Here is a 14,467-nt window from a genome sequence, read left to right as displayed (position 1 = left end):
GTGCGCTGACAACTATCGCATTGATTTACAAAATTGTGGGTGTCTATGAATAATGAAGGCCAGTAGAATCTTTATTGGAGAACTTTAGTAGCAGTTCTCATACCACCAAAATAACCTCCATAAGGAGCATCATGACAATGCTTCAGGATTGAAAGCATCTCCTCTTCCAAAACACAACGTCGAATGATGTTGTCATTGCTTACCTTGAATAAATACGGCTCGTTCCAACGATGCTTAACTATGTCACATAGAAATCTTTTTTTAATGGCCTGTAACACCCAATCAGAGTTTTTCACACACTATATAATTAACAGAATTCGCATACCAAGGAGTTGCATCTACAGCATATAATTTCTCATCTGGGAATGCGTCGACAATTTAAAATATGTTTTTGTCTTTGCTGCCAACTTCCAATCGAGAAAGATTGTCTGTAGCCTGATTCTCTAAACCCTTCCGGTCTTTTATCTTGATGTCAAATTCTTGTAATAGTAATATCTAGTGTATCAGTCTTGGTTTGGCATCCTTTTTTACAAAGAGATATCTTAATGCCGAGTGATCAGTGAATACAGTAACCTTTGCACTGACAAGATAGGAACGAAACTTGTCGAAAGTAAATACTACATCCAGCAATTCCTTCTTTGTGGTGGTATAATTGAATTGAGCCTCTGTAAGAGTTTTGCTAGCATAATAGATGGCGTGAAATATTTTTCCCTTTCGTTGTCCTAGAACTACACCCACAACAAAGTCACTTGCATCGCACGTAACTTCAAAAGGTTAAGACCAATCTGGTGCAACGATAATGGGTGCATTCACTTGTTGCTTTTTTAACTAAATAAAGGCTTCCGAACATGCATCGTCAAAGAAGAATTTCAATTCTATTCCAGCAATAAGCATAAGGGCTTTGCAATTTTTGAAAAATCTCTAATAAACCTTTGATAAAATCCCTCATGTCTCAGAAAACTACATAACTCAAAATTTGTACCAGAACGTCTACTAAAGGCATGTTGATTTGCAGTTACTTCAGTGTGTCCAAGAACTACCGATACTACTTGTCATGCTCATTATTCTTGAATCTTTGTGGGAAAGGTGAAGGTAGGGATACATTTGCTTGCGTCAATACCTTTGATTGCGCTGACAGTTTCGAAGGTCAAACATTAGGCATATGAGTGACAATTTGTGGAACTTCTTTGTCTGATGCATCGACAAACTCTTCAGATTCAACCTTCTCACCAGTGATCACTCCATCTGTATCTTGAAGTGCACAATAGAGTCTATAAACGATTCGCCAGTTTTTTTACCACTCCTAAAAGTGATAGCCTTACAATGTTCTTCCCCCTCGGACTGGGATTTTTTGTGTCACTAAGTAATGAGCCTGGTGGTCGAGTATTCAAATTTGAAGCAAGTTGTCCTAATTGTGTCTCCAATGCTTGAATGGAAGATGAATTCCCTTGTACGGTAGCTTCTGTACGAGTAATATGCTCTCGCATTAACGCCTTAAGAGTTGCTAACAAGTCAGAAGTAGAAGCTTGAGTGTACAGTTGTTGTTGATGTCCTTGAACATGCTGATTTGGTATTGAAGAGTGTTGTGGCTGCATTGGATTTTGGTGTTGATGTGTTTGGCCTTGTTGTGGATGCATCTAAGTGTGCTAATTGTAGTTCTGTTGTTATTGATTGTATTTCTCTTGTCTTAGATTATAATTGCCCTGAGTAAATGTATTCCCATATCTAAATTTCGCAGCATTTTGTCCAGTATTTTGAGTTCCCCAAAACCGTTGGTTGCGTGCAGAGTTGTTGTAAGAGTTACCATAAGAATTGTTGCAGATGCTACTAATATAACAGACATTCTCTGCATGTTGTGGAAAACCTTCATAGCTATGGTTGTCACTACAAATCTCACAACAAAAATTAGGAACATCAACTTGCTGAGTGACTTGTATAGGCGCAACGCCACTAGTCCCTTGCATATTTTTAATCATGTTTGTGATAGAATAAACTTGAGCACTTAGAGCGGTTATTGTCTCCAATTCAATAACTCCTGAAGTAGTTTTTGCTTGTGCAGCTCTGGAGATAGGCTATTGATAATCATTCTAAGCAATTCTCTCAAGAATTCTCACAACATCATTATAAGTACAACCCAGCAGAGGTCCATTAGCTGATGCGTCGAAAAGATTCCTTGTATGTGAATTCAACCCATTAAAAAAATTTCAATTTGTATTTCTGGTTGAATATCGTGCATGGACAACATTGAAGTAAAGATTTATAACGTTCCCATGTGGTGTGAAGATTTTCATCATCCGCCTGATGATAAGAAATAATATCATTTCGAAGACGAGCATTCATTTTCGGCAGGATACATCGCAAAATAAACTGTGTTGCTAGTGCATTCCAAGAAGTAATTGATCCAGCCGGTAACCCAAAAAACCAAGTACGGACTCTTCCTTATAAGAATTAACAAAATAATTGCATCTTCAAGGCATCATCAGGAACGCCTTGTTGACGAAAGGAAGCACAGATCAATAAAAAGGATTTAGAATGTTCTCCCGCATCTTCACGTGGTAGTCCAACATATTGTCCATTAGAATTCAGCATTTTAAACATTACTGGCTTGAGTTCAAAATTTCCAGCTTGGATTACTTGTAACATCCTGATTTTGACCCTAATCGGACAAAGTGGTTTCGGGACCACAAATCCAAGTCAGAAAAATACTTTAAAATTATTTATTCTATTTACAATATGTGAATTACTATGTGTGAAAATTTCGTATAAAAATTTTATTGTTTGAGTGCTCAATTTGATAAAAAGGGGCTTAATCGTGTAAAATGAAAACTTAGGGATTTAATTTAAAAGGTTCTATTAGTTGATGTCTTTTCAAATGGAAGGTTTAAAAGTGAAATTTAACCATTATATAGATAGTGGACGGTTGAAGACAAGACTAACCTTAGTGTTTTAATATTATATATTAGATAAGTAAGGTTAATTAAGTAAATAAACTTATATTATAATATATGATAATTAAATTAAACAAAAATCCTTATGTTATCATCTTCCTCAAAACTGAAAGTGAGAAAAAAAAACAAAGAAACATCCAAGCTAGGGTTCGATCATTAGGAAGTTTAAATTAAGGTTCTTTTTTGTTCAGTTTTTGATAATTTCTACGTTTTAGAGATTGTTGCTTTGTGTACTACAAGACCCATGCTTTAATTTTTGAATTTGGTGTCGATTTTGAGATATGTCATTGATGAATGCTTGAGTTTTATGATAGTTGATGATGAAATATGAAAGATATGTGAAAGATTAACATGTTTTGTCTTTGAATTTTTGGTGAAATTGAGTAATTTGGGTTATATTGTGAAATTATATTTTTGAGGGACTAAAATGTGAAATAAATGAAATGTGTGGACTTGTATGAGCACTAGGTACTCTAACAGCTCGATTTTGGGACTAGTCGAAATAGTGGTTTCAGGACCACAAATCCAACGAGGTCAAAATTTATTTGTATTATATTTTTATGGTCTACGATTTCACAAAATGATTTCGTGAAAATTTCGTTCGAAAATTTCGACGTTTAGGCACTCAATTTAGTCAAAAAGACTAAATTGTAAAAAGTGCAAAAGTTGAGTTCTACATGTTAGAGGTGTCCAATTGTTATGACATTTTAAATTGGAGGTCCTTATATGGTAATTAGATTATTGGTTAAGTTGGTGGACAAAAATGGACATGGTTAGGTATGTTTCCAAAGTTTTTCATTAAAGGCATTTTGGTCATTTAGTTATTAAAATGTATTAAAAACAAAATTAAAAGCCAATTTTTGTCCATCTTCAACCCCTTGGCCGAAAATTTCATGGAAAAACCACGGCTAGGGTTTTTCAAGCTTCCAAGCTCGATTGTAAGTCCATTCTAGCCCCGTTTTTAATGATTTTTATGTTTTTTAAATCCTCGTAAGAAGATTTACCTATTTTTACCATTATTTTGAACTAGGGTTTGTGTTTAAAAATTTACCCATGAATTATATGCATGTATTTTGATGTTTTATGGAAGAATATGAACGTTTGGAGTGTGATGAACATCTTTTACTAAGTGATTTTCGATGAAAATGCCTAAAAGGATTAATTTGTAAAAGTTATAAAATGTGTCACAAGTGTGTGAATAAGTGAGAATTGTGGAATACTATAGTTATGAAAATGGTTTGGCTAGGCCTAAAATGCCAGGAAATTGAATAAAACTTATTTTACGTGCCTAGGGGCAAAATTATAATTTTGTGAAACTTTAAGGGCAAAAAAGTAATGTATCCAAAGTTTGGTTTTTGGACTAAATTGAATAATGTGAATGTTAAATAAGTTAAATATGTTATTATAAATCAAGAAAGACGAGAAATTGACTTTGTTCAGTGAAAAAGAAAAGTGAAAAATTTCCCAGTTGAACTTCTGGAATAGAAAAGATACGAATGAAGTGACAATAATGATCACATATGTGGCATCGACTGTGTCCAGGCCACTATGTGAAAGAGATAGTAATGGTCACGTGTGCAGTACTATGTGCAGGCTACTACGTGCACCGGGTAGCATTGATTATAATGGTGGTTGTTGTATGCTGATTCCACCGGGTATCATTGATTATAAAGGTGGTTATTGTGTGTTGATTCCACCGGGTACCATTGATTATGAAGGTGGCTTCTATGTCCTGGTTCCACCTAGTATCATTGACTATAAGGGTGGTGCTGTGTGCTGATCCACCGTGTATCTGTTATTATTCCGAAGTGTTCATCGGGAAATTAATTATGTGAAAATCATGAGATAATGTAACGACTAAGTGTAATTGAATATGACTATGTGATGAATGAGTGTAGGTATAAGTGTGAAAATCTATGAACAATGTGCTCGATATTTGATCAAACCATCGGTAGGATGAAATGGAGTAAGTGAAATTATGAAAGAGTAAATTTAGCAACAAAATAGTTTTGGACAGCAGCAGTTGTGTGACTTTGAAAAATCACCAAAAATGGTGTAAATCGAATTAGATAGTGAATAAGATATGAAATTAAATCTGAATGTGTCTATTTTCACAAAAAAGAGACAAAGAAAGCAAACGAGTTTTATATTATGAGATATTTGAATTTTAGTAAGATAGGGCTAGAATGATTTTGGAATCCCCTGTTCTGAATTTCGAATATCATTAAAAATTGTACAAAAATAATTATGGGATAAAATTTATATTTTTAGAATCTCGAATGAGTCTATTTTCAAAATAAACAAACGAGAACATTATCTGAATTCTGTACTATGAAATAATTAATTTTTAGTGAAGAAGGTTTAGAAGTGTCAAGCAGTGAAATAGGGGAAAATTTAAAGAATAAAATGTATTTAGTGGCTTAGAAAAAAATTCTTAAAATTTTATGATAAGAAGATATATGAGTCTAGTTTTGGGGAAAATTAACGGATCTTAATTTTGAACTCGTTAGTTTGAGATATAAATAAATTAGTGACTTTGACTCAGACAAATAGTTTGAATTTACTTATAGGAAAATAGTGAAAGTATGGATAATGTTGTTTAACTGTGTTATACACATTAAGGATGTGGAATGGAGAGGAGGAGGAGGAAAATTGAGAAATATATGAATGATTTGTGTATAATTGGTAATATGCTCGATTATAATTGATAAACGATAAAATAGAAATGATGCTTATATTTGCGCATTATTGGTCATGATTTAAGCTCATGTGGGAAAATAAAGTTTCATGGTATATTTGGAATATGACTTGGCTTGAAGTAATGTCATGAATGGTTTATGAATTAACACATGTTGGTAAGTTTGATACATGAATAAAAGTTGTGCTCATCCATGCTTATAATGCTTATGCTATATGTTTATTTGGTTAACATATTTGATGTACATGCATAGGCTTTGGCCAAGTTGTGGCTGGATTATGCCACGTTAAACTTATAAGTTATGCATTGTGCCTAAATGGAAATATGCTTGTGATCAGGACAGGGGTGGTAAGTTTTAAATTATGTAATCTCTAGTGAAATGGTTTATCATGTGGTTAGTTCCAAAAAGAATTATGTTTAAATGCACTAGCTTGTGACTATGGTTGAATGATATGTTTTTTTCTTGTGTGATACGCATAGGAAATGGGTGTGGAAAGGTAATGAAATAGTAAGTTCATATTTGAAGTGAAAAATGACGAAAAAGGGGATGATGAGTTGAATTGATGTTGTTATTTAAGCTAAAGTGATATTTTCATTGAAAAATTGAGAATTTTATAAATGTGTTAATGAATGGTATAATCGATAAACGTTGAGTTAAATGGTAAATACGCATTAGTATTGAACTTACTAATATTGAATTGTACGTGAATTAAATGGAAATTGCTAGTGATATGATTTGAATTGTGAGCATGAGAAATTGTAAAGAATTATAAAAGCATGTTAAAATTTTGAAAGTTTTAATTTAGATGAAATTTTATAATACGGTTAAATACGTTTACAAGCGTATGTGTTCTGGTAATACCTCATACCCTATTCCGATATCGAATACGGGTAAGGGGTGTTACAGGTACATTTGGCCCTTGTATAGTATCGACAAATTTTGTGTATTTTGTGGTTTATGCAATAGGGACTAAATTGTAAAAAGTGTAAATGTCAGGGGCAAAATGGTAATTTATCCATTTATGTGTTTTTGAACTAAATTGAGTGTAAGAATAGTTAAACTAGTTCATTTTGAATAGTTAAACCAGTTTTAATTTTACACTGTCCGAGGTAAGTCTATTAGCAAATTCATGTTATCAAATCAATATATATATATATGAATATTTATTTTATAATTAATGAGCTATACTAAAAGTATAAAATTTGATTTTAGTTGATGTGTGAATCTTATATATATAAGATGTTCGAATAGGTATATATATAAAAGTATAAATTTTTGGATTTAATTAAAATTTTGAATGTTATATTTGTGTATATATAATGTACGAATATATATATGTGTGTGTAATATATATATAAATTCTTGAACTTAATTGAAGTATGAATGTTATATAAGTTCATAAAAGGTTCAAATACATTAAGGTATATACATGTATAATTTTTTGTTTTTAATCAAAGGTATATATATAATATATTTGTATATATATGTGGATCGAATAAGCATGTATATACATGTATGATTCCTTATATGGAGTTGAGTATGAAATTAGGGATGTATATATTAGATTCGAATATGTATGAGTATACAAGTATAAGTTCATGTTTTGATTATAAGTATGTAATTATATATGTATATGATAGACTCGAATATATATATAAATATACATGTATAAATTCTTGTATTGAAATTAGATATGAATTTATATATGTATATGTGAGGTTCGAATGTGTATGGTTATACATGTATAAGTTTTATATTGAATCAAAGGAATGAAATTATTAGCTTAGATTATTTTAATATCTTCGAATGTAGGATATGTTTTCTTTGGATTAAATTTGATGCCATGAAATGTATATATATTTAAGTAATTCGCAGGCTAAATGTACATTAATTAAGGAATGTTATAAGAAAATAGTATAATACTAGTAGTAGGATCTAAAGTATAAAGTTATATATATAAGTATTCGGTTGGATCATTAAGTTATCGAGATGGATTTTGTGATTGAACTTTATATACCAAGGTGGTTCAAATATATAAGTTATAATCTTTTTTTTAGTTGAACTATGATGTATGGATTTCATATACGTAAATAGTTCGGATATGAGTTACAACTTATATAAATTGAGGTTTTTAGGCTTAGCGCCTAGCAGGCTAAGTGCCGGTGATCTGAATCAGGTTATAAGCTTAGCAAGCTAAGTACCGGTGATCTGAATCAGGCTTATAAGCCTAGCAGGCTAAGTGCCAGTGAACTGAATTAGGTTATAAGCCTAGCAGGCTAAGTGCCGGTGATCTGAATCAGGTTATAAGCCTAGCAGGCTAAGTGCCGGTGAATCTGTTTAAACTAAGTGATTATATGCATTGGGTATATATATATGATTTTGGTTATATGTAATGGATAAATATATGAACATTTTTTCAATGTATTTGATGAGCATGTAAACGTTCGAATCTTTGTGATTAGTGAGTATGTACATATATTGGTTGTCATGAAATTGTTGGATATATATATGTATGCATTCGGCATATGTGGATTATAAGTATATATGTGCATTCGGCACATGTACTTGATAAGTATAAATATATGCTTTTGGCATATGTATTTGAAAAATTATATATATAAATGCATTCGATGAAGTGCAAGCGATAAGTACACTAGCAATCAGTATATGCAATTAATGATTATGTTTGTAACTTGGTTATATGCATATAATGTATATACATATGTTCATTTATATGTATTAGTTAAATATACATTCTTTTAGATATCAACAAAATGACTTAAGATAGCAATGTTTGAATAGTAATTATATTTGATATTTGCGATCTCAATAAATTTACTTAAGGAATTATATGATTCTTTTATATGTATTTTAGATATGCTATAGACTTACTAAGCTATAATAGCTTACTTTGTTTGTTTTTGTCCATTTGTTTTATAGATAGAAAAACCAAGCTGCAGACTCGTGGATCGTCAGCAAAGATCCTCACTCTATCTACTGTCTCAGTATTGAAATGTTTAAATTTTAACTTATGGCATGTATAGGCTAGATAATGTTTTGGAAGTCATACTTTGATGTACTATATATATAATTAATAGCCATATGAAAATAGCTTATTTTCTTATGGTTTAACTGGATTGAAATGTTATGTTTTGTTTTAAAAGGTTAAAGTAGAATTTATAATTATACTTAGTTAAAATTTGACTAAGCTTAATATATTTGAATTTATATATATAAACAATTTTTATATTTTGATTTGGAAATAGTTGATTTAAACCTGTATTCAAACGATTTACATATAAATGTTAAATTCTTAAATTCTACTGAACGTCTGTATTGAGTTGTGTTTTGTCTGGTAATGCCTCATAACCCTAATTCATTGACAAATACGGGTTAGGGGTGTTACATTACTGGCCTACAAGTCCCGGTTGTAAATCATCTAAGATAGGTACTACAAAATCTCATATAGTCCTATTTTGTATGTGAGCATCTTGCGGCAACAATTAGTTATTAACATTTTGCTATTGCATCGGGGGTATGGCTGTATTGTCCCTAGTAGAGCCATATTTCTTTGTTATCGAAGTCTACCCCGAATAGTCCTTTCAATTTTTGGATCAAAATCAACAAGAAAATCCGGCTTGCTTCAAGTCATAAAACACCTAAAATGAAGTTGGAGAAATAGCAACAAAGAAAAATGTTAGTGAATACTAAATATTATATAAGGAAAATAAAGTGCAAAAACACAAAAATAAAAAAAATAAACATCAAACAAATGCCATCCCCAACAATGGCGCCAAAAACTTGATCGACTGTTTAACGTCACAGCAATAATGTGCAAGCGTACACTGTCGATGAAAATATAGTAGACAAATGTGAGTCTATCGGATATTGATCCCACAGGGATGGTTGTCTTTTGTCTATTAATGTCAGTGCACTAACTAGATAGAAACGAGATAAATTGTGAGGATAGTTGCCAGAGCAACAATTTGAAAACAATAAAATAAAATAAGATAATGATAAACTGGGATCCCCAACATGAATCTTCAGCAGAATACTAAGTGCTTACAAGGTATAAAAGGATAGGTGATTGTCGAGGTAATAAATTTCAATGTATATTTTACCAAGCGTCACTCCTCTATTTAATCTGAGACTTAAACATGCATATTAACCCCACCTTCTGATGATGGCAATATAGCATTATTAAGAACAAGTGGACTAAATTCCTCTAATCCTCACTCAACTTTCGTTGTAATGCTTGTTGGCTTGAACTATCACTGCACTTTCCAGCGTTAGTGACTACAATAACACTTCTGTGTTAAGAAACATTCAAACCCTAAGATTAAACAATAAAAGCAAGATTGGATAAGATAACATTTAACCAAGAATTCATGTACACTTCCATACACACAGAAAACAAAGAGTAATAAACAACATTTAGAAAGAAATAAGAAAGAATTGAGTGGAGAATACTATTCTTAGACAACTCGACTGAATCCCTCTATTCCTTCTTATCTCGCACTTATGTCTCTTTGTCAGAAGCTAATCTCCATCAATTTTCATGTTGGCTCACCTGTGAGAGACGTAAGCTGCCATAGCCGCAAGCTTCAAGATAGGATGAAGAAGATGATGGTCAAGAGAAAGCTCTTTTTTTTCTTCTCTTCTCAACCTTTTATGTCCTACTCCAACAGTATAAATGTCCTTTCCCCAGAATTATTCTGTCCTTGTATGTACAGGTTGGTTATACTAGACTGGACAGCTAACACATTTTTGGTTCTTATCCGGACAGCTTTCAAGTGCGGAGACAATTCTAGACACAATCTGGAGTTAACTCATGCAGTGACATTAAAGCAAAAAGATAGGAAAATTAATTATAAAATAGGCTAGGATTCCTTGAGTTATAAAATGCAATTTACTAAACTGAAAATGCTAAAATATATGCTAAGAATAACCAAATGGGAACAATTTAACCAATAAGTAAGGAGGAAAACCTATATTCTTTCTAGTGTTACCAAGGCCCGTATCTGAGGGTCGAGGAGGAGATACAAAACAAGCCTTCTTCTAGATGATGAATGAGTGGTTCACCAAGTTTGTACGGATGAACCCAGCTGCTCAACAACCTCCACCCCTTCCTGCTTCCCATATGGTTTCCATTATTTCTCAAGGTATGGAACCAATCCAAGTTAGTAAGCCACCTGTTAACAATATACAAAAGTACGAGGCTAAAGAATTCTGAGCTACTGCTTAGGATGATCCTGAGAGATTTGAATTTTTGTTAGAGAATACAATTAGGGTTTTTGATGAGCTATCCTATTCACCGACCGAGTGTTTTGACTGCATGGTGTCATTATTGAAAGATTCGGCTTACTAGTGGTGGAACAGGCTAATTTTTGTTATGCCGAGAGAGCAGATCACCTGAGACTTTTTTCAAACTGAGTTCCAAAAGAAGAAATATATCAGTTAGAGGTTTTTGGATCAGAAACATAAAGAATTTCTGGAGCTCAAATAGGGTCATATGACTGTATCAGAATACGAGCGGGAATTTGTCAAATTGAGCAAATATGCTCGGGAGTGTATTCTGACCGAGACCGCTATGTGTAAAAGATTCGAAGAAGGGTTCAACGAGGACATTAAGCTTTTAGTTGGAATTATTGAGTTGAAAAAGTCCATTGTACTGGTTGATCGGGCACATAAGGTCGAAGAATTAAGTAAAGAGAAAAGACGTGCTGATTTTGAAGCGTGAGACTCAAGAAATAGATTGACTGGGAAGTCCTATCAGTTAGTATCGAAGGAACCAAAAGAACATCACAACTGTTCTACTGCTTCTGTGGGATATTCTAGTAGAGCTAGAGGTACTCGACGCTCCAGTCCTAAACCTCAAGCTACATCTGTAGCGAGTGTAGGTAGTGTCAGAGATGCCAGACCCGAGTGTAAGCATTATAACAGACCATATTATGGTGAATGTCGAGTGAAGGGCAGAGTGTGTTTCAGGTGTAATTCCTTAGACCTCTATCTTAGAGATTGTCTAGAGAAATTTGAGAAAGAGAAAGCTCAGACAACGAGGTTGAGCAATACTGCTGCGAGAGGTAGACCACCTTATAATCCCAAAAATGTGAGTGATTGTCGGGGTGTGATGAAAAACTCTACTGTGAGATCTGAGGCACGAGGACCAGCTAGGGCTTATGCTATTGCACACATGAGGATGCTTCTGCGCCAGATGTTATTACCGATACATTCTCTATTTATGATATTGATGTTACTGCTTTGATTGATCCAGGATCAACCCATTCATATGTTTGCACGAATTTAGTACCTAGTAAAAATTTACCTGTTGATTCCACTAAATTCATGGTTAGAGTATCGAACCCCCTAGGTCAGTATGTGCTAGTTGATAAAGTTTACAAGAACTGTCCTTTGATGACTCGGGGTTATAGTTTCCTGACTGATTTGATGTTGTTATCGTTTGATCAATTTGACGTGATTTTGGGAACGGATTGGCTAAGTCTGCATGATAGTATGGTAAACTATAGACGAAAGCTTATCATATTAAAATGTCAGAACAATGAGATGCTTCGTATTGAATCAGATAATTTGATGGGTTGCCTATTGTGATATTAGCAATGTCAGCGTAGAAATTTGTGAGAAAATGTTGCAATGCTTATCTTACTTATGTATTGGTTACTAAAGTGTCTGAGTACATGTTTGAATTAGTGTCAGTGGTTTGCGAGTATCATGATGTGTTTCTAGAGGAGTTACTTGGATTACCGCCGGTCAAAGAGGTTGAGTTTGCTATAGAACTTGTACTAGGAACATCACCGATATCGATAGCACCTTACAGAATGGCTCCTACCGAGTTAAAAGAGTTGAAAGCACAGCTGCAAGAGTTGACAGATAGAGGTTTTACTCGACCTAGTTTTTCACCTTAGGGTGCACCAGTTCTGTTCGTTAAGAAAAAGGATGGATCACTGAGATTGTGTATAAATTACAGTCAGCTCCACAAAGTTACAATTAAGAACAAATATCCACTACCTCAAATTGACGATTTGTTCGATCAGTTGAAAGGTGCAACAGTATTCTCAAAGATTGATCTTCATTCTGGCTATCATCAGCTACGAGTGAAAGATTCTGATGTGCCAAAAACTGCATTCAGAACAAGATACGGACTCTATGAATTTCTTGTGATGCCGTTTGGTTTAACAATGCACCTCTAGCATTTATCGATTTGATGAACAAAATCTTCAAACCGTATCTAGACAGATTTGTTGTGGTATTTATTGATGATATTTTGATATATTCTCAAGATAAATCTGAGCATGCTGAACATTTGAGAATTGTATTGCAAACTCTGTGAGAAAAATAATTGTTTGCTAAATTTAGCAAATGTGAGTTCTGGCTTTGAGAAGTCAGTTTTCTGGGACATATAGTGTCGGCTGAAGGCATCAGAGTTGGTCCGAGTAAAACTTCCACAGTTGTTGACTAGAAACCACTGAGAAATGCATCTGAAGTCAGAAGTTTTCTGGGATTAGCTGGTTACTACCGAAGATTTTTCAAATGGTTCTCAATGATAACTACACCAATGACGCGACTATTCCAGAAGGATGTGAAGTTTGAATGGTCTGATAAATGTCAACAAAGTTTCAATCAATTGAAAGCACTGTTGACCGAAGCACCAGTTCTGGTTCAGCTTGAATCGGGTAAAGAATTTGTGATTTATAGCGATGCATCTTTAAATGGTTTAGGCTGTGTTTTGATACAGGAAGGCAAAGTAATAACTTATGATTCTAGACAGTTGAAACCGCACGAAAAGAACTATCCGACGCATGACTTGGAGTTGGCTGCTATTATGTTGGCATTGAAAATTTGGAGACACCATTTGTTCGGTAAAAAATGTCACATATTTACTGACCACAAGAGTTTAAAGTATTTAATGTAGCATAAATATCTGAATCTAAGACAGCGCAGATGGCTCAAACTGTTAAAAGATTATACGTTGATCATTGATTATCATCCGGGAAAAGCAAACGTAGTTCACTACAACAAAACAGGCTTTTAGTGGCTTTTTTAAGAGCGTTTGGATAAAAAATGCCGCTAAAAATCGAGCATTAGCGACGCTTTTCGAAAAACGCCGCTAAAGATCGAACATTAGCGGCGCGTTATGGAAAATGCCGCTAAGAATAAGCATTAGTGGCATTTTCCAAAAAGCGCCACCAAAGACCTATGCCCAACGACTCCGTTTTCTGAGCTTTCGGGGTTTTAGCGGCGTTTTTGATAAAGCGCCGCTAATGCTTAGGGCTTTAGCGGCGTTTTTGGGAAAGCCCCGCTAATGCTTAGGGCTTTAGCGGCTTTTTTTGAGAAAGCGGCGCTAATGTTCAGGGATTTAGCTGCGTTTTTTATGAGGCACCGCTAATGCTCAAGGCTTTAGCGGCATTTCCTAAAAAAATGCCACGAATGCTCAAGGCTTTAGCGGCGTTTTTGTGTAAGCACCGCTAATGCTCTCTTTTTAGCGGCGTTTTCTAAAAAGCGCCGCTAATGCTTAGGGATTTAAAATAATTTAAAATATTTGTTAAAAATGGAAAAATTAAAATACTATAAGTTCTTTTAAACAGAATATATGGCATAACCTTATATATGAAATAAAAGGTGGCATCACGTGTTAAACTAATTCAATTATTATTTAAAAATTTATATAAATAAAATAGACATAATGATTTATTTATCCTTCTAACTTTACAAAAAAATCATTACAACCCTTTATTTAATTTTTATCTTTTTAACCCTTAAATTTATATTATTTATTAAATCAGCTCAAAATAGATGGGAAAA

Source organism: Gossypium hirsutum, chromosome D12 (assembly GCF_007990345.1).
Source record: "Gossypium hirsutum isolate 1008001.06 chromosome D12, Gossypium_hirsutum_v2.1, whole genome shotgun sequence".
NCBI classification, from domain to species: Eukaryota; Viridiplantae; Streptophyta; class Magnoliopsida; order Malvales; family Malvaceae; genus Gossypium; species Gossypium hirsutum.
Note: the sequence above shows the minus strand (reverse complement) of the source record.